The sequence below is a fragment of the Hypanus sabinus genome, unplaced genomic scaffold (genome assembly GCF_030144855.1).
Source record: "Hypanus sabinus isolate sHypSab1 unplaced genomic scaffold, sHypSab1.hap1 scaffold_1288, whole genome shotgun sequence".
In the NCBI taxonomy this organism is placed as follows: Eukaryota; Metazoa; Chordata; class Chondrichthyes; order Myliobatiformes; family Dasyatidae; genus Hypanus; species Hypanus sabinus.
In genome coordinates this window covers 29,279-47,183 of record NW_026779354.1, presented here as the reverse complement: position 1 = coordinate 47,183, position 17,905 = coordinate 29,279, and the positions used below count along the sequence as shown (strand labels likewise).

The 17,905-nt window shown below is 44.1% G+C and overlaps 1 long non-coding RNA gene across 5 annotated transcripts in view; it reads left to right on the top strand.

The window, feature by feature from the left end:
• LOC132386741 (uncharacterized) overlaps positions 1-17,905 on the top strand; it is a 52,121-nt gene that overhangs the window by 23,861 nt on the left and 10,355 nt on the right. For 3 of the 5 annotated variants that reach the window (XR_009509643.1, XR_009509644.1, XR_009509646.1), the window contains one exon: positions 6,918-6,987. This is a non-coding gene — a long non-coding RNA (uncharacterized LOC132386741). Of the gene's footprint in view, positions 1-1,446; positions 1,482-2,565; positions 2,818-6,917; positions 6,988-17,905 lie in introns of those variants that run through there. The other 2 variants (XR_009509645.1, XR_009509647.1) reach the window with 2 other exon arrangements.

Sequence of the window (17,905 nt, the reverse complement as noted above, 5' to 3'; positions counted from 1 at the left end):
GCCCTTTCCACCCATTGCTCACTAAGGGTTGTGCCCCGCACCTGCCCAGGTGTCCGCTCCTTGCAGATGCCTCCGTGTTTTTAGCCTGGGAGGTGGCCCTGCCCGGGATCCATGCGGCCCGCCACGAGCTCTGGGATCCTCCTGCCCTATCACGAAATCGGGGATCCAGCCCCGCCTGCATAAGCCCCTGCATGCCACGGCATCCCCATCCTGTCCTACCCCTAGTACTTCAGTGCCTGCGTTCTGCATTCGGGTCCAATCCTGTCCCCGTCCTGACAAGCTCCTGGAGACTTGATACTATCAAAAGGCTTGTCAGGAGGCAGATAAGAGTCAGGAGTCTAGATGTAGGGATGAGAGTGATGAAAAACCAGAATGGGTAAGGATGGGATTTCTCTATTAGGTCTCCAGATAAAGTTTGAATAACCAACAGACTTATGATCTGTTATGGCTTCTGTCACATGAAGTGGATGTTTTTCACTGGGTACTGTAAAACAAATGGAAAGTTAAAAACAGTATATTCCACGAATGGATGGTTACGTACTCGTGACATGACAGTGGTACCCTTGTCACTTGACAGGGGTTGAAGCTGTACTGGACTTGAGGTAATGGTCTTGTGATGGTGAAATGACGTCATTTTCCCGCCAGTAGAGATCATGTGACAGTTTTTTTTTACTGGTTATAAAAGGAAGACCCCACCCTGTGAGGAGGGGCAGCTCGTGGCTGGATTTGTCAAGTTGATTTCATGCCACTGCGTGATTTAATGGGATGACGCAGTTTAGCTGAAGGTTGAAGTTTTATCAAATGCCAAAAGTTTAAAAGATCATTGCCAGCAGGTTCTTGAAATACTGCTAGTTCCGAAATCAGTGGAGAGTGAAGATCGAAGATCGAGGAGGATCTATTTCGACGGTGAAACGGGTTCGACCTTATTTAATCCTTAATCGAAAGGATTTCGTGGACTGTTCACGTGTTAATCTCTGCGGGAAAGCCGGAGATTGAGGACAGTGTGATAAAGGAAAGGTCAGTGCCTTTAAGCCGTTCCATTTTGTAAATTCGTCGTGGGAGAAGTTCGACATCGGGTATGGAAGTGAAGCGACGTGAAAGAAAATTTAAATAGTCTTATAAAGTCTCTCCTTTTAGCTGAACTGTGAGCATATCGAACTTTTGGCAATACTACTTTCAAGAACTGTTTTTGCAATATCGCTTTAAGGACTGTTTGAGCTGCCGCACAGCAGCTGTTTCCGGTTACGTTAGTGTTTGGTTACTTTTGGGGGGGTTTGTTTTCTGTGTTTAATAAACGTGTTATTTGTTATACAGAACCCCTTGCCGAACATATATTCATTGTTGCCGGAATATGTAACAGGATGACGTCAGCTTTTCTGTCAATGCAGAAGCATCTCACCCACTTCCACGTAGCAAATCAGTGGTCAGCACTTTACACTTAATATCTTTGAATCCAAACCCCAGCTCCTGAAGGGAAAAAGGTAGGTCATCAGGCATCGTGAATAAATTATTGAGATTTATTTCTCGTCAGCTGAGGAATACTATGTTACCCTGCAGACTTTGTATGAATTGAACGAGCTGGTCTTTGTGCAATAGATGTCAAGTCTGATCTCTAATTGCGACTAATACGTATCTGTGGAGGGAAATCCCCATAACTGGACAACTGTAAGTCCTGCATTGGACTCAACAGACGGCCCCTGTGCTCCACCATGGACTTTCCATAGAGTGCAAAAAGAGAGAGTGACATTTCACAGATCTTCCCAGTTCACAAGCTGGGAAATCCCCTGGCTAAATTCATCTCAGATTTACTAAGTACAAACTAAGTTAATAGACATGTTTTTACCATTTAGAAGACATTTGGACATGTGCATTGATTAGAAAGGTTTAGAGGGTCATTGAGGGCAAATAAGAAGCTCATTCAGGTAACTTGCTCAGCGTGGATGTGTTTGGCCGAAGTGCCTGTTTTCTGTGCAGTATATTTCTCCAAATCTATTTTATTAAGTAGTTCAGATTATTTTCTTTTTGTAATAGTGGACATGTGTTTTCAGCCGATGAATCTTTAACACTGAGTTTGTGGAAAAAGCTCCTCATTGATTGCCGATGTCAGCAGAGCAGCAGCTCGCTCTGGAACTGGCCCTGTGCTCTTCGAGTCCAGCTGATGTGCAGTCAGCTGGCAAACCAGTGCAGAGGATCAATTGTCAAACTGATCTACTGTCACTGGTGCTTCCAGCTCCCCTGTGAGCTGACTCCGTTATCGAGTGTGACTTTATATATAGTAAGCAGCACTCAGCTTTCGGGCTTAATACTGAATTAACCCCATGGACTGGCGTTATGAAGTGTCTGTGGGCCAAGATGGGAACATACCCAGATTAATTGTCCTAGGCCATTCTGAGCAGGTTCTCCAGAGAAAAATTGTAGTAAGAGGACAGCTTGCATAATGTAGATTTTGAGAGAATGATGAGTGATAAAGATGGAGAAAGATGAACTTAGAGAAATGGAGACTGCAAGAACTGCTTCTGTTCTCAGCCATTCTCCATGACAACAAGAATTCTGGACTGGCTGGTTGTCAGGACACGCTCAAGGAACAAAGACAGAATGAATGTTAACAACGTTTGAGGGCAGCATTAGTGAAATAACAAAGTTGAATTTGTTCAGGTCTCGTACCACACATCCGCCAATCTCTTTGACACCCACAATCTTTAGGAATTAAATGCTGGAGCATCAGGTCTACGACTGCCAGACTGGGTAACAGCTTCTTCCCTCAGGCTGAGAACCTAATAAATATCCTCGCACCACCAAGGTCTCATCACGAGCAATGTGAGCTGTTTATTGTTTACTGTTTACTCTTTACAATTCACCCGTGCTGCCCACTGCATGTATTGTGAATTTTATTTTAGCCATTTATTTGTGATAATGGTGTGTTTTATGTGCTGTGCTTTGTGGGTATATGTTTTCTGAGTGCACCATGGTTTGGAGGAACATTTCTTTATTTGGTTGTCTGTACAGAGGAACAGAGGGTCCAAGTCCATAAGACACTCAAAGCTGCTGTTCAGTTTGACTGTGGTTGATGAGACATACGGTGCATTGGCCTTCACCAACTGTGGGATTGAGATCAAGAGCCGAGAGGTTAATATTGCAGCTATATAGTACGCCTGTCAGACCCCACTTGGAATACTGTGTCCAGTTCTGGTCGCTGCACAAAAGGAAGAATGTGGAGACTACAGAGAGGGTGCAGAGGAGATTTACGAGGATGGTCCCGGTAGTGAGGAGCATGCCCATTGAGAATAGATTGAATGATCTTGTCCTTTTCTTCTCAGACAACGAAGGATGAGTGGTGTCATAATAGAGGTGTATAAGATGATCAGGGGCTTTGTTTGTGCAGATAGTCAGAGGTCTTATCCCAGGGCTGAAAAGGCTAATGTGTGAGGGCACATTTTGAAGGTGTTTGGAAGTAGATACAGAGGAGATGTCAGGGGTAAGTATTTTAAGCAGTGAGTGATGAGTTTGTGGAATGGTGCAGGTGGATACAATAGGGTATTTGAAGAGACTCCTGGGATGGAACATGGAGTTTAGAAAAAATAGAGGGCTATGTGTAATCCGGGGTAAATTATAAATTCAAAAAAATGTTCTGTAAACCATTGTGGGCCAAAGGACCTGCATTGTGCTGGAAGTTTTCCATGTTCTATGTTCTAAATGCTCTTCATATTACAAGACATTCAATCCTCGGTTTTATATTCTGATTCTCTTGAAATAAAATTTTACACGGCATTTACCTTCCTGACCACAGAATCAACCAACAAATTAAGTTTTCAAATGCTGCACAGGAATCCCAAATGCTTTTGCACTTCAGATTTTTATGTTTTATTTCCATTTAGAAAGCAGTAAAACTTTCATTTCTTCTAACAAAGTTTACAACCATAAACCTCTCAACATTGGATTCATCTGCCACTTATTTGACCATTCCCTTAATGTATCGAATTCTTCTGTATCTTCCCTATTCTTTCAAATCTACCTGCCGATTCACTTATGTTTGTATCGTCTGCAAACTTTGCAACAAGGCCATCAATTCCATCAGGTCCATCAATCCCATCACTCAAATCATTCTCATATAATAATAATAAAAAAAAAATTGGTCACAACACAAACCCATGAGGAACACCAATAGTCAGGGTAATGAATCAGAAAAGGATCCCTTTCTCCCCGCTCTTTTCCTCCTGCCAATCAGCACTTCTTGAATCCGTGCTGGTATCTTTTCTATAATACCATGGGTTTATAGTTTGTTATAGTGTTATAGTGTTACAGTGTGGCAGCTTGTGAAAAGCCTTCTGAAAATCTATGTCCACAACATCAACGTATCTACATCGACACAACATCAACATATTTGCGTATCTTATTTTTTTTTCTTTCTTCAAAGAATTCCAACAGATTAGTCAGGCAAGGTTTTCTCAAGGAAACCATGCCTCTGACAAGCTATTCGTGCCTTCCAGAATCTCTAAACCACACCCTTTACAATCAACTCCAACATCGTCCCTACCACTAAAGTCTGATTACCTAGCCCCTTGTTTCCTATCTTCTGCCTTTCACATTTCTCAAAGAGTGGGGCGACTGGGACGTTCCGGAGTTTGGAGAACAATTCCAGTCCCATCATGCTCGGAGTCTCTTTACATCCACTGAGTGGAAAGCTTGGGATATTCCCGACTGATCGAGTTTCTTTTCACGGTTCAAAGACCGATAGGCTTGGGAATTGATCATTACAAATTGTCCTGTGATTACACAGCTTGTACCTTGGTTTACTAGGTGGCGCAGCTTGAGGGGATGGAAGTCCTTGTTCCATCTTGCATCTCAATAAATAAGTAACTAATAGATTTGGGGCATCACATCTGAACTGCGGAGGAATTTGGGGTGGGAGAAAAAAAATGATCAGTGGTCCTGGTCCAGGTGAGTCCAGCAAATAGGATAACCACTGAAAAGTGACTGCTAAGCAGCTAAGAAATAAATATAGGAATCAGAATCAAAAGGTTAATATACTCTGCATTGTTATGTAAAGTGCGTGCGCTTGTTACAGGATCAATTAGATTAGGGAGTTAAAAGTGTGCCTCAAAGACTGGAGGAAGATTGCTGATATTCATGATACTTTGGTCCCACTTTTGGGGAGGAATGGAGATGATTTGATTGGACAGGGTACAGCTGAATCATGCTCGGACTGAGGTCCTGACAAGTCACATAACTACGGCTATAGACAGTCTTTCACTAAATTGCAGGGAAATGGGTTCAACAGGTTGGAAATGTTATGGATGATGTTTAAGTGTATCTTGTTTCTCACTTCTTCTGGCAGCAATAGTGTTAACTTTGATGTCTAAATATGTGGATTTGATCCCAGGGACAGTGTGGACATACGACCCCCAACTGACGACACTGAGTCAGGACCTGTTTGTTCATGGTCACCTTCAATTGATTATTTTTGGCAAACTTGTTTATCCAAATAGAAGCTATTTACATAGAGCTTGATAAGGGTAGGCAGTGCATGTATCTACATTGATTTTACTCAGGCGCTGGGCAAAGTCTTTTTGGATGGTAATCCGGAAAATTCAGATGCATGTGGTTGGCAGGGAATTGGCTGTTTGGAGTCAGTACTGGCTTTCGCATAAGAGACAGGAGGAGTGGTTGAAGGAAAACATTGGAGCTGGAGGTCTTCGATTAGTGGAGTTTCACAGCGATCTATTATGGGACCTCTGCTATTTGTAATGTCTCTAGATGTCCTGGATGAAAATGTAGATGGATTCATTAGTAAATTAGCAGATGATACCAGGATTGACGGAGCTGTGGATAGTACAAGGGAGTGGCAATAAATACAACAAAATATAGATCAATTGCAGATATAGGCTGAGAAATGGCAGATGGAATTTGACCCAGAGAAATGTGAGGAACTGCAACTCTGCAGGGCAAATGCAAAGAGACAGAACTCTGTTATGGACAAGGTCTTTTAGAGTGTTGCTGAGCAGAGATCATGGCATCCCCATTCATTGCTAGTTGAAAGTAGCTACACAGGTTGATATGTTGCTTCAGAGAAGCTTACAGAATGCTTTCATTTATTTGTCGAAGTACTGAGTTCAAAATTCATGTTCCAACTTGGTAAAACTCTCGTTGGGCCACGTCAGGATCACTGCATAAAGTTCTGGTGGCCCCACACTTGGAAGGATGTGGAGGCTCTGTAGAGGGTGCAGAGTATGTTTACCAGGATGCTGCCTCAGTTAAAGGGTGTGTACTATCACAAGAGGGGTAATAAAATAGTTGTTTTCACTGCAACTCCAGAGACTGAGAGGTGATCTGATGCAGGAAGATGGAGGGATTTGGACATGGTGTAGGTAGGAGGGATTAGTGGGTTTGGTTTACCAATGACGGACTGGGCCATATTTACTACTACTGACAGGCTTTTCCGTACAATGGCATTGATGCTTCCATATCAGGCCACGAGAAAACCAGTCAATATACTCTCTAACATACAACTGTGGAAATTTGTAAATGTTTCAGCTAACATGTCAAATTTTGTCAAGCTTCCAAGAAAGTATAGCGTTTTTGGTGACATTCAAAATCTACTCAAATTTCTATTGAAATATAGCCGCCGAAATACCTTCTTTACAACAGCATAAATATGTTGGGTCCAGGTTAGGTCCTCGGATATTTTCACACCCAGGAACTTAGCTCCCTCATTTAATTTCTGATCCCTCCATGAGGATTGGCGTGTGTTATTCTCTCAACTATTTTCTGTCACCTGTCCTCATACCTGAACCCTTTTCAGTGCAACAGCACTCCAGAAAGCATGCCGTGGAATTCTTCCATGGGCAACAAAGTCAATAGTCTGAGATAACGGAGCTGCAAGCTGAATTCTCTGTTCTTTGTTTCTTGTCAATTCACAGGAAAATATGTGCGAAAGTCTGAGATGCATATTCCCACATAGCTGTCCAGAACACAGCAGGTAACCGTTTGGTAAGTAAAGATCTGTTAAGAGCTCGTAAGAACAATGCATTCCAGTCATCCACAACTCTCTGAGTCAAAAGCCTACCTCTCATGTGCCACTTGAACCCATGCCTTCTCACTCTAGATGCCTGCCCTTTGGTATTTGACATTTCAACCACGGGAAACAGATACTCCCTGTCTAATCTATCTGTGCCTCTTTTAATCTTATAAACTTTTATCTGATCCCGCCTCAGTCTCTGGTGTTCCAGAGAAAACATTTCAGCTTCCTTTCCAATTGTATCCAGTCTCAATTGTAAGCCAAGCTGCTGCTAAGGAAATACACCTCCAGAAATATGATTTTGATTTCTGCAATGAGTATGTGTGTGTATGGCAAATATCCATCAGCATTTCCTGGTGAATGATTCAGAGCACACGACTAATGATAAGAGGATGTTCATCATGACATTGGAGTTGTTTCCTTCAGTGTAATAAAGTACTTCAATTTGCTGCATCCGACTACCACTTCTGAGCTGTTATAATTTGAGAATGAAAAATGCTAAAAGTCCAAGTGCAACTATTTTATTTATATTTTCTGCCAATTACACTACTGACAGTTAGGGCAGAAATAAATGTCTTCCTTCTCTGGCCGTGGTCAGGGCTTTCTTCACCATGTCAGTAGATTCCTCTTGGGTTTCAGTGCAGTCCAGTACACATCCCACGTGGAGACTGAGGAGAAGCATTACACTCAGATCTAGAATAATTCTTCATTGCTGTTTCTGGAGCAGTTTGGTCTTACCAGTCAGAGTTGTTATTCCTTGGCTGAACGCCCAGACCCGTGGACCTCTCTTAGCCTGGCCTCTACTTATTGACCTATTTGGTACGGCTGATACTGCCGAGAGCCAAAGCGGAAGCCCCTGTCTCCAGACAACATAGAACTCGGGGTTATTGAGGCACAATGGCCTCCAAACCTAAAGCTTGTGGTCCTCTTTCAGGCCTTTATTTTTTGCTATCCCTTATTTTAAGCATTGGCACAATTTAACATTCATCATAAACCACTTCCTCCTGTATCCAAACCTTTATGAATTAGGTTTTCTATCCGATTCAATGTTAAATGTTTATTTTATAACATTTTTATGGCTCCAAGCTTTCAGTAACAAATGAATATTGCTGACCTTGTATTGTAGATTGGGAATTGCACAGAGGGTTAGGATCACCTAAAGTCTGGATGGTGACAATCTTCAATCTTCCACGACTCTTCAGTCAGTGATAAATGGATGCTTTAGTTGTGTCAAAATAATTCGTCATCGGCTAAGCACTATCTCTGAGCTTAGTCTATTTATTTACTCTTTGAATAATTCACGTCTTCCTGTTGGAATTCTTTGAGGAGAATACAAGTAGGATAGATAAATGGGATGCAGCGGATTTTGTTTATCTGGACGTTAGGAAGGCCTTTGACAAGTTACCACACAGATGGCTGATTACCAAAGTAAGAGCCCAGGATATTACTAGAATGTTATTAACATTGTTAGGTCATTGGCTGATTGGTAAGAGGCAGCAATTGGGAATAAAATGCTCCTTTTCCAGTTACCTGCCAGTGGCCAGTGGTGTTCCACAGTGGTCGGTGTTGGGATCACTTCTTTTCTTTGCTGTATATAATGACTTATATGATAGAATAGATGGTTGTGTTGCCAAGTTTCATATGTTAGAAAGATTCGTGGAAGGGCATGTAGTGTTGAGGAAACAGGTAGAATAGGAACATACAGAACATAGAATTGCAACAGCACAATACAGGCTCCTTGGTCCACAAAGCTGTGTCAAATATGCCCTTTCTTTAGAACTTTTGCATTATGCCGATGACCTTTTGCTTTATATTTTTAATGTTAAGACCTCATTACCTTTCGTACTTCCTTCATTCTCCTGTTTTTGCCAGTTTTCAGGACATAAAATAAATTTTCATAAGAATGAACATTTTCCTTTGAATAATTTGGTATCAATTAATAGCAACCTTACTTTTAAAATTGTAAGAAATCAATGTAAACACAAGGAAATCTGCAGATGCTGCTAATTCGAGAAACACACACAAAATGAAGGTGGAACGCAGCAGGCCAGGCAGCATGTATAGAAAGAAGCATTGTCGATGTTTCGGGCCGAGACCATTCGTCAGGACTAACTGAAAGAAAAGATAGAGATTTGAAAATAGGAGGTGGAGGGGGAAATGCAAAAATATAAGAAAAGACCAGAGCGCGTGGGTTGAAGCAAAAAGCTAGAGAGTTGATTGGCAAAAGGGATACAGGGCTGGAGAAGGGAAAGGAACATGGGACGGGAGGCCTAGGGAGAAAGAAAGGTGGAGAGGAACACCAGAGTGAGATGGAGAACAGGCAGCATGATGGACAGAGAGAGAACAGAAAGTGGCGGGGGGGGGAATAACTAAATCAGGGCTAGGGTAAGAAGGCGAGGGGCATTAACGAAAGTTAGAGAAGTCAATGTTCATGCCATCAAGTTGGATGCTGCCCAGACGGTATATAGAAAAAGGAAGACATCTCCTTCGTCCTGGAATGAAAAGCCTCATCCCGAGAGCAGATGCGGCGGAGACGCAGGAATTGCGAAGAGGGGATGACATTTTTGCAAGAGACATGGTGGGAATACAAATAGTCCAGGTAACTGTGAGATTCAGTCGGCTTATAGAAGATATGTGTAGATAAGCCGTCTCCAGAGATGGAGACAGGAAGATCAAGAAAGGGGAGGGAGGTGTCGGAAATGGACCAGGTAAATTTGAGAACAGGATGGAAGTTGGAGGGAAAGTTAATGAAATCAACGTGTTCAGCATGCGTGCAGAAAGCAGCACCAATGCAGTCGTCGATGTAGCGAAGGAAAAGAGGGGGGCAGATACTCGTATAGGCTTGGAACATGGACTGCTCCACAAAGCCAACAGAAAGGCTGACGTAGATGGGACCCATGCGGGTGCCCCTGCCTGCACCTTTGGTATGGAGGAAGTGGGAGGAGCCAAAGGACAAATTATTGAGAGTGAGAACGAATTCCTCTAGACGGAGGTGAGTGGTGATAGATGGGAATTGGTTTGGTCTGGAATCCAAAAATAATCGGAGAGCTTTAAGACCTTCTTGGTGGGGGATGGAGGTATATAGGGACTGCACGTCTATGGCGAAAATAATGCAGTGGGGGGCAATAGAACTAAAAATCACTGAAAAAATTCAGAACATGAGAAGTGTCACGAACATAGGTGGGAAGGGATTGAACAAGGTTGGATAAAACAGTGTCAGGATACGCAGAAATGAGTCCGGTCGGGCAGAAGCAAGCTGAGACAATAGGTCTACCTGGACAGGCATGTGGATTTGTGGATCTTGTGCAGGAGGCTGAGACGGGAAGTACGGGGTGTGGGAACTATGAGATTGGTGTCAGGGGATAGGAGCTCCCCTGAGCTGACAAGGTTGGTGATGGTGTGGGAGACAGTGGCCTGGTGCTCCTTAGTAGGGTCATGATCGAGGTGTAAGTAAGAGGAGGTATCAGTGAGTTGTCGCTGTGCCTCGGCCATGTAGAGGTCAGTACACTAGGCCACAGCAGCGACCCCTTATCAGTGGGTTTGATACTGAGTTTGGGGTTGGTGCAGAGGGATCGGAGAGCAGAGCGTTCGGAAGAAGTGAGGTTGGAAGTGGAACAAGGTGCGGTGAAGTCCAGATGGTTGATGTTCCGTCAGCAGCTAGCAATAAAGAGATCCAGAGCAGGCAGAAGACCAGAGCGGGGTGTCCATGAAGAGGAGTTTGGTTGAAGACGGGTCATGGGTGGGGGTGGGAGTCCTTGCCGAAGAATTAGGCTCGTAGACGGAGCCGGCGGAAGAAAAGTTCAGCATCATGGCGTACGCCGAACTCGCTGAGGTGTGGGCGAAGGAGCACAAAGATGAGGTCTTTGCTGAGGACAGAGCACTCTGCCTCAGAGAGTTGAATGTCGGAGGGGATGGTAAATACCCGGCACGGATGAGAGATGAGATCACAGGGGAGAGGCTGGTGAAGTCGGTGGAGAGCGGAGGATTAGGGTGAGAGGAAGGTGGAGCCTCTGAGGGTCCAGGAGCTGACGATTGGATTGAGGGAGAGGAGATTGCAGAGTGGTGCTTGGGGAAGGTCAGACAGGAGTCACAACCGCAGCACGTGAAGACCCGGCCTGGAGTTCAATGCTGGAGTCGCAGTTGGGGTCTGCGCAATCGCGTTGAAGGTGTCCATGGTCGTTGGAACTGGCATTGATGATGCTGGAGTCCGGATTTTGAATATGCCCTGGGTTGCTGTGGCAGCCGAGATCGACGGCGGGGCCATTCCATGGTCTTTGGAACCAGTATTGATGGTGCTGGAGTCCGGGTTTGAGAGAGTGTGAGATGTTTGAGAGAGCCATGGTTTTCAAGGGACATTGGAAGATTATTTCGAAAAAGAGAAAGGTCTATAATAAATATAGGCAGCATGGTGTAAGTGACGCGTTTGAGGAATATAAAGAATGTAAATAAATCTTAAGGAAGAAAATAGAAAAGCTAAAAGAAGATACGAGGTTGCTTTGGCAAGTATGGTGAAAATAAATCCTAAAGGTTTCTACAGTTATATCAATATTGGTCCCTTAGAGAATCAGAGTGGACAGCTATATGTGGATGGGGTCGATTTTGAACAATTTATTTTCTTCGGTATTCAATAAGGAGAAGGATATGTTATCGTGTAAGATAAGGGAAACAAGTATGGTAGTTGTGAAAACTATGATGACTAAAAAAGAGGAAGTACTGGCGCTTTTAACGAATATGAAATGGCAAAAGCCTTCGGGTCCTAACAGGATTTCCCCTAGGACCTTGAGGGAAGTTAGTGTAGATACAGCTAGGGCTGTGACAGAAATATTTCAAATGTCGTTAGAGACGGTCATCCCTACTTCGAGGCACACCCCTAATTCTGCGACACCTCTGGTGCCTGACTGCATCGGTCTTGACCATTGCTCTGGATTCATCAGCTGCGTGGAGAGCATTCACCCCTGCATGGGCAACAGCTTGCTTTATGTATCGTACTACCCTGACTTGCATATTGACTTTCATCCGCGAAGGTACAATATCCATGGTCGAACCTGACCAGCGAAGGGCCATCAACAGCATGTCTGACTATGGCCTCCTCTCCTGCTGCGATGAGGCCAAGTATAGGTTGAATGAACAACACCTCTTATTCCGATTGTGTAGCCTCCAACCTCGACGGCATGAACATTGATTTCTTCAAATTCAAGAGATGAATATCCTGTGCTTCTTCCCCCCACTCTACCTCAACGTTCCTTCGGATCCCCCCACCCCATTCTGGTGGCTATTTACTCCTTCACTTCCCCTCACGCACCGCCATGACCTCCTCATCAATTCTGTCTGGCTCTCCATCTCTTTTGTGTAATCCCGTGGTCCTGCGTCTCTCCTGTTAGATTCCTTTCTCTTCATCTCTTTGCCTTTTCTGCCTGTCACAGCTCTTCACATAATCGTTCCTCCAGAAACCAGACCCCTCCCGCACTCACTTGTCCTTCTACTCCTCCCCCATCACCTAATTCTGGCTTTTGTCTCTTTCTCTTTAATCAGAATGATGGTTCCCAGCCCGAGCTGTCGACTGGTTGCTGAGTTCCTCCAACATTCTCTGTGTGTTTGCTTCTGTTTGTTTATTGATTAAAATAATCAAACTGGTACATTGGAAGAGGAATTTGTGGAATGGTCAGAGACAGTTTCATACAGTAGTTTATTTACCCAGGAACATGCCATTTCAGTTGTAATCTGTGTAATGAGGTGGTATTACAGAGAGTTCTTGCGGTGAAGGATCCTGAATATGAGCAGTGGCAGATGTTTAAGGAGAAGGTTCGTTAGAGCCGACATTTATCCCGATCAGACAGAGTAATCACAGAGAGCAAACAACAGTCTGTGGTTAAAAGAGTTCAAGGTAAATATTAAATCAGAGAACAAACAAAGAGGCAATGACAGGGTGGACAAAACAGTCGGGATTTTTCCTGTAACTCATGATGCGACAAAAGATAAAAATATCAAGGAAAAAACAGATTAGTTAACTCAATAATTTCCATTGGTGTTTTCAGTGGGGACACAGCAAACATCCTACAGATATCTAACGGTGACATTTCAATGCTGTGCCATAATGTGTAGCAATCACCATCAGGGGTGATAAACTAATGGGACTAAAAGCAAAAATATCCAGTTCCCAACGACCTGCACCAGACGGTTTCACAGGAAGGCTGGAGAGAAAGTAGAGACATTGGAATCTGTCAAAAATCACTGTTACAGAAAGGTCCCAGTGGAGCTGAAAACCATTGCTGAAGGGTGGAAGAGAAAGGAAAACAAAGTAGGTAACTGTACTGGAGTCTATAACCTGTGAAGAAATGACAAGTCATTTAGAAAAGTTTAATGTCATTGAACTAAACCAAGAGGGTTTACAGCCAGATTCACACAGCACAGAAACAAGTCTTCAGCTCAAATGGTCCACACTGACCAAAATTCCCATCTGAGCTTCTGGTCTGTAACCGCCTCACCACGATATTATGAACAATGTTATCCTCCGTCCTTTTCCCATTTCCCACCTTTTGACCCATATCCTTCAAAACCTTTCCTTCCCATTAGCCTGTCCGAGTACTGCTTCAATGTACCTGATTCAACCACTCCCCCGGTAGCTCATTCCATTTGCTGACCAGCCTGTGCTTGGAAATGTTGTCCTTCAGGTTCCTATTAGATCTCCTCTTAAACCAATGCCTTCCGGTTCCCGATTCCCCAACACTGGCAGAAAGACTGTTTTATTCGACCCACACTGCAATACACCTCTGCAATACCAGCACTCATTCTCTGACATTCCGTGGAAAATTGTCCAAAACACCTTTCACAATTCAGTCCTTTGAGATCCAGTCACATCCCAGTAAATCTCCTCTGCACTCTTTCCAGCGGAATGGTGTCTATCATACAGCAGGGCGACCTAAACTAAACTCTATTTGCAAAATACGGCGAAACCAACGTGGTGTACATCTGCACCATTTCTTCCCAGCTTCTATATTCGGTGCCCTGACTGAAGGACAGTGTTCCAAACCCCTCTTCACCACCCTGTCCATCTGGAACCTGGTCTTGGACCCTGTAACCTGGGTTACTGAATATTAAAACAACACACAGAAAATGCCGGTGGAACACAGCAGGCCAGGCAGCATCTATAAGGAGAAGCACTGTCGACGTTTCGGGCCGAGACCCTTCACCCAACACTCAGGTTGGAGGAATAACACCTTATATACCAGCTGGTTAGCCTCCAACCTGATGGCATGAACATTGACTTCTCTAACTTCCGTTAATGCACCTTCTTACCCCATCCCTGACATATTTAGTTTTTTTCCCCTTTCTCCCTTTATTTTTTTCTTTCTCTCTCTGCGCATCACTCTGCCTGTTCTCCATCTCCCTCTGGTGCTCCCCTCCCCTTTTCCTTCTCACTCGGCATCCCGTCCCATGATCCTTTCCCTTCTCGAGCTCTGTAACCCTTTTACCAATCACCTCTCTGGCTCTCAGCTTCACCCCACCCCCTCCGGTCTTCTCCTGACATTTTGCATTCCCCCCCACTTTCAAATCTCTTACTATCTTTCCGTTCAGTTAGTCCTGACGAAGGGTCTCGGCCCGAAACGTCGACAGCCCTTCTCCCTATAGATGCTGCCTCGCCTGTTGCATTCCACCAGCATTCTGTGTGATACCAGAGTTTTGAGACTTTATAGGGGAAGTTGGAGAAGTGTGTCTTAGTACTTTCTGGAGCATTTACCACATGTAAGGCAAGTGCACAAGACAAGAGCTCTGTGCTGGGAAGGAAGTGTGTTAATATTGATTGAAGTCAGGTTATCATACTGAGACAGAATAACGTGTAAGGAGGATATAATTGGTGGAGTTTTCCAGGGACCAGTTCTGGATCATCAATGACTTATTGATATTAATGACCCGATGGAAAGGCAGAATGTGCGGAATCCACGGTGCCAATGATGGGGAACGTGATGAGGGGACATGTTGTGATTGAACATTTGGTCTCTCCAACAAGACAGGGGGAAGCTGGTGAGAAGAATACTTGGTAAATGAAGCTTAATGTGGTAAAGTGTGATGGCATGCAGAGAAGCAGGAGGAATCAAAAGTCAGACAATTATTTATGTAGAGATAAATTGTCAATGAGAGAAATAGAGAGGCGTCAATGTGTTCTCCTGCACAACAAAGTAGAGATGGGTGTAGTGAGTGGTTCATAAAAACATATATGACCAAGGTTCAGAGGTGAATGGTTCATTGATATTTATTGCTGTAGAGAAATAGAGAGGTTTTGTTACAGTGTCAGACAAATGCACAATGATGGATTTTGGAAAGTTAAAGCAGGTTATGACACAGACAGAGAAAAATAGGTTCCTGAGGATTGTTGACGAAAAGAAAGACTTGGGGTACAGGTACATAATTTCATGAAGGTGCCAACACAGGTAGACAAGGTTGTGAAGAAGGTGCACGTCATGCTTGCCTTCATCGGCAAAAGGCTTTGGGAGGAGCTGGGATATCATATTACAGTTGTACAAATCAATAATGAAACCACACCAGGAGTACCCTGTGCAGTTCTGGTCACCACGAGAGGAAGGATGTGGTTAAGCTGAAACGATGCAAAAACGATTCACAGGAATGTTACCTGGACCGCGGGATTCAGTTTCAAGGAAAGATCATACTGACTTGGACTGTTTTCCACGAAGTGAAGGAGGCTGACAGGTGAAATGGTAGAAGTTTATAAATCTAAGAGAGGAGTAGACAAGCAGATTCACTTACCCAGCGTGCAAGTATCAAATATGACAAGGAGCAACTTTAAAATGCCAAGGTGAGTACTTAAAGGTGGACATTAGTGGAGGTAAGATTAGTGTCTCCGTAAAAAGGGAGGGTGGGGAATAAATCGATCAGGGATGGGCTAAGAAAGGGAGGAAGGTTATTAACGGGTTAGAAAAAAATCAATGTTCATTCCATCAGGTTGGAGGCTACCCAGACGGAATATGCGGTGTTGTTCCTCTAAACTGAGTGTGGCTTCATCGTGATAGTAGAGGAGTCGTGGATAGACATATCAGAATGGGAATGGGACGCGGAATTAAAATATGTGGCCACTAGGAGGTGCTACTTTCTCTGGCTTTTCATGTCTATCCACGGTCCCAGAACAGGAACACTGCAATCCAGTAACGTTGCTCAGTCTCCCTTATCCTTCAACGCTGGCAGATGGTATTTATTTGGTACTACATATGCCGAATTGTAATAACCCCTTGACAGCGTTTGTTCAGCCTGCCAGCCGACTCTGTAACTGCCATCAGCAGAAGTTGTGATATTACTGGTGACATAGCTATTGTCCGTACAGTTAGCTAAATCTGATCCCATTACCCCGTAGTTGCAATAACAGACTTCACGCTCATTCTCGTGAAGTTTTTTCAGAGATTAGGATTCGTGCAGTCCATTATAAGAAATTTAATGTCAGCGTACAAAACAGTTCCATTGGCAAGAGTAATTTCTCTGGGCAGTTCAGACCAGTGCTCCCTTCACAGATCTAACGTTGCTACTAAAGTAAAACACAGACTCAATCTTGCCCAAACCTCAGCACCTGCAACTGGCTTTCGCACGGTGCTGACACCGATCGAAGCTTGTGTTTTCCTTGCTCTCAGCAAAGGATCGGCTATCTCGCCTCGGTTCAGCCACATCAAATTGTCTTCAATTCCAAAAGGAAGTTACAGACTATAACGTACGATGGTCTACACACTCAAATTGCTTGAAGAACTCAGCAGGCCAGACAGCATTAACAGAAGAAGTACTTTTTTTTCCAAAGATGCTGCCTGACCTGCGAAGCTCCTCCAGTATTTTGAGTTTGTTGCTCGAATTTCCAGCAGCTGTAGATTTCCTCTTGTTTGCCAATTGCGATGATCGTTTGTCAGCGCAGAACCTCAGGATACTGACCACCACCCCTTTCTAGTGAAGATGCAAACCATCCCTTTGGTATCGATCACCCCTGCACAGATGAAGTCCCAGTGATTGGGTGAATGCAAGTCGGCTTTTTCCATGGGGGTTGGGAGGTACTACAACCAGAGGGCATGAGTTAAGGATGATGGGTGAAAGATTAAGGAGAACAGGAAAGGAAAATTCTTCACTCAGACGGTTGTGAGAGTGTTGGAACGAGCTGCCAGAATGAGTGTTGCATGCAAGTTTGATTTCAATATTTAAGAGAAGTTCGGATAGATGCGTGCGAACGATCCCTGCGAAAAGCAGAGAGGGGTAGAGAGGGAACGATGTCCTTAGTGGTGGGGTCCTGTTGAAGGTGGCGGAAGTTGCGTAGGATAATATGCTGGTTCCGGAGGCTGGTGTGGTGGTCTGGTGTGGTCAACAACCCATTGTGCTTTCCCCTTAGATACCTTCTTCTCCTCTCCTGCCTAACCCCTCTCTGCTTCCCCTCCCCACCCCTTGATCTTTCCTCTGATTGGTTTTCCGCCATCTTCTTCATAGGGCCCCTGCCCCCTGATTCTTTAGACCTGACGAAGGTTCTCGACCAGAAACATTGACTGTTTTTTTCAACTGATGCTGCCGGCCCTGCTGAGCTCATCCAGCTTTTTTGTACGTCCAGTAAATGGTTGACTCGTGCATTAGTCTTTACATTAATTCTTACTCATAGACTCAACTCACATCGGTAAAGGCATATTTTTTTTGAGGTTTGCAAAATGGCTTTGTGTGGGTGAGATTATAGTTTACAAACCTGATCACATTGTTTATGAAAAATGGTTGATTGATGAAGCCCGGGGTGGATATTGTATTAGTCGAATTTGAAAAGCTTTCAACAAGGCCTCTCATGGTGGTTCGGAGGGAGATTCACTCTGTGTCTGAACCCGGGAGTGTGTGATGGGACGGTGTGGAGGGAGATTCACTCTGTGT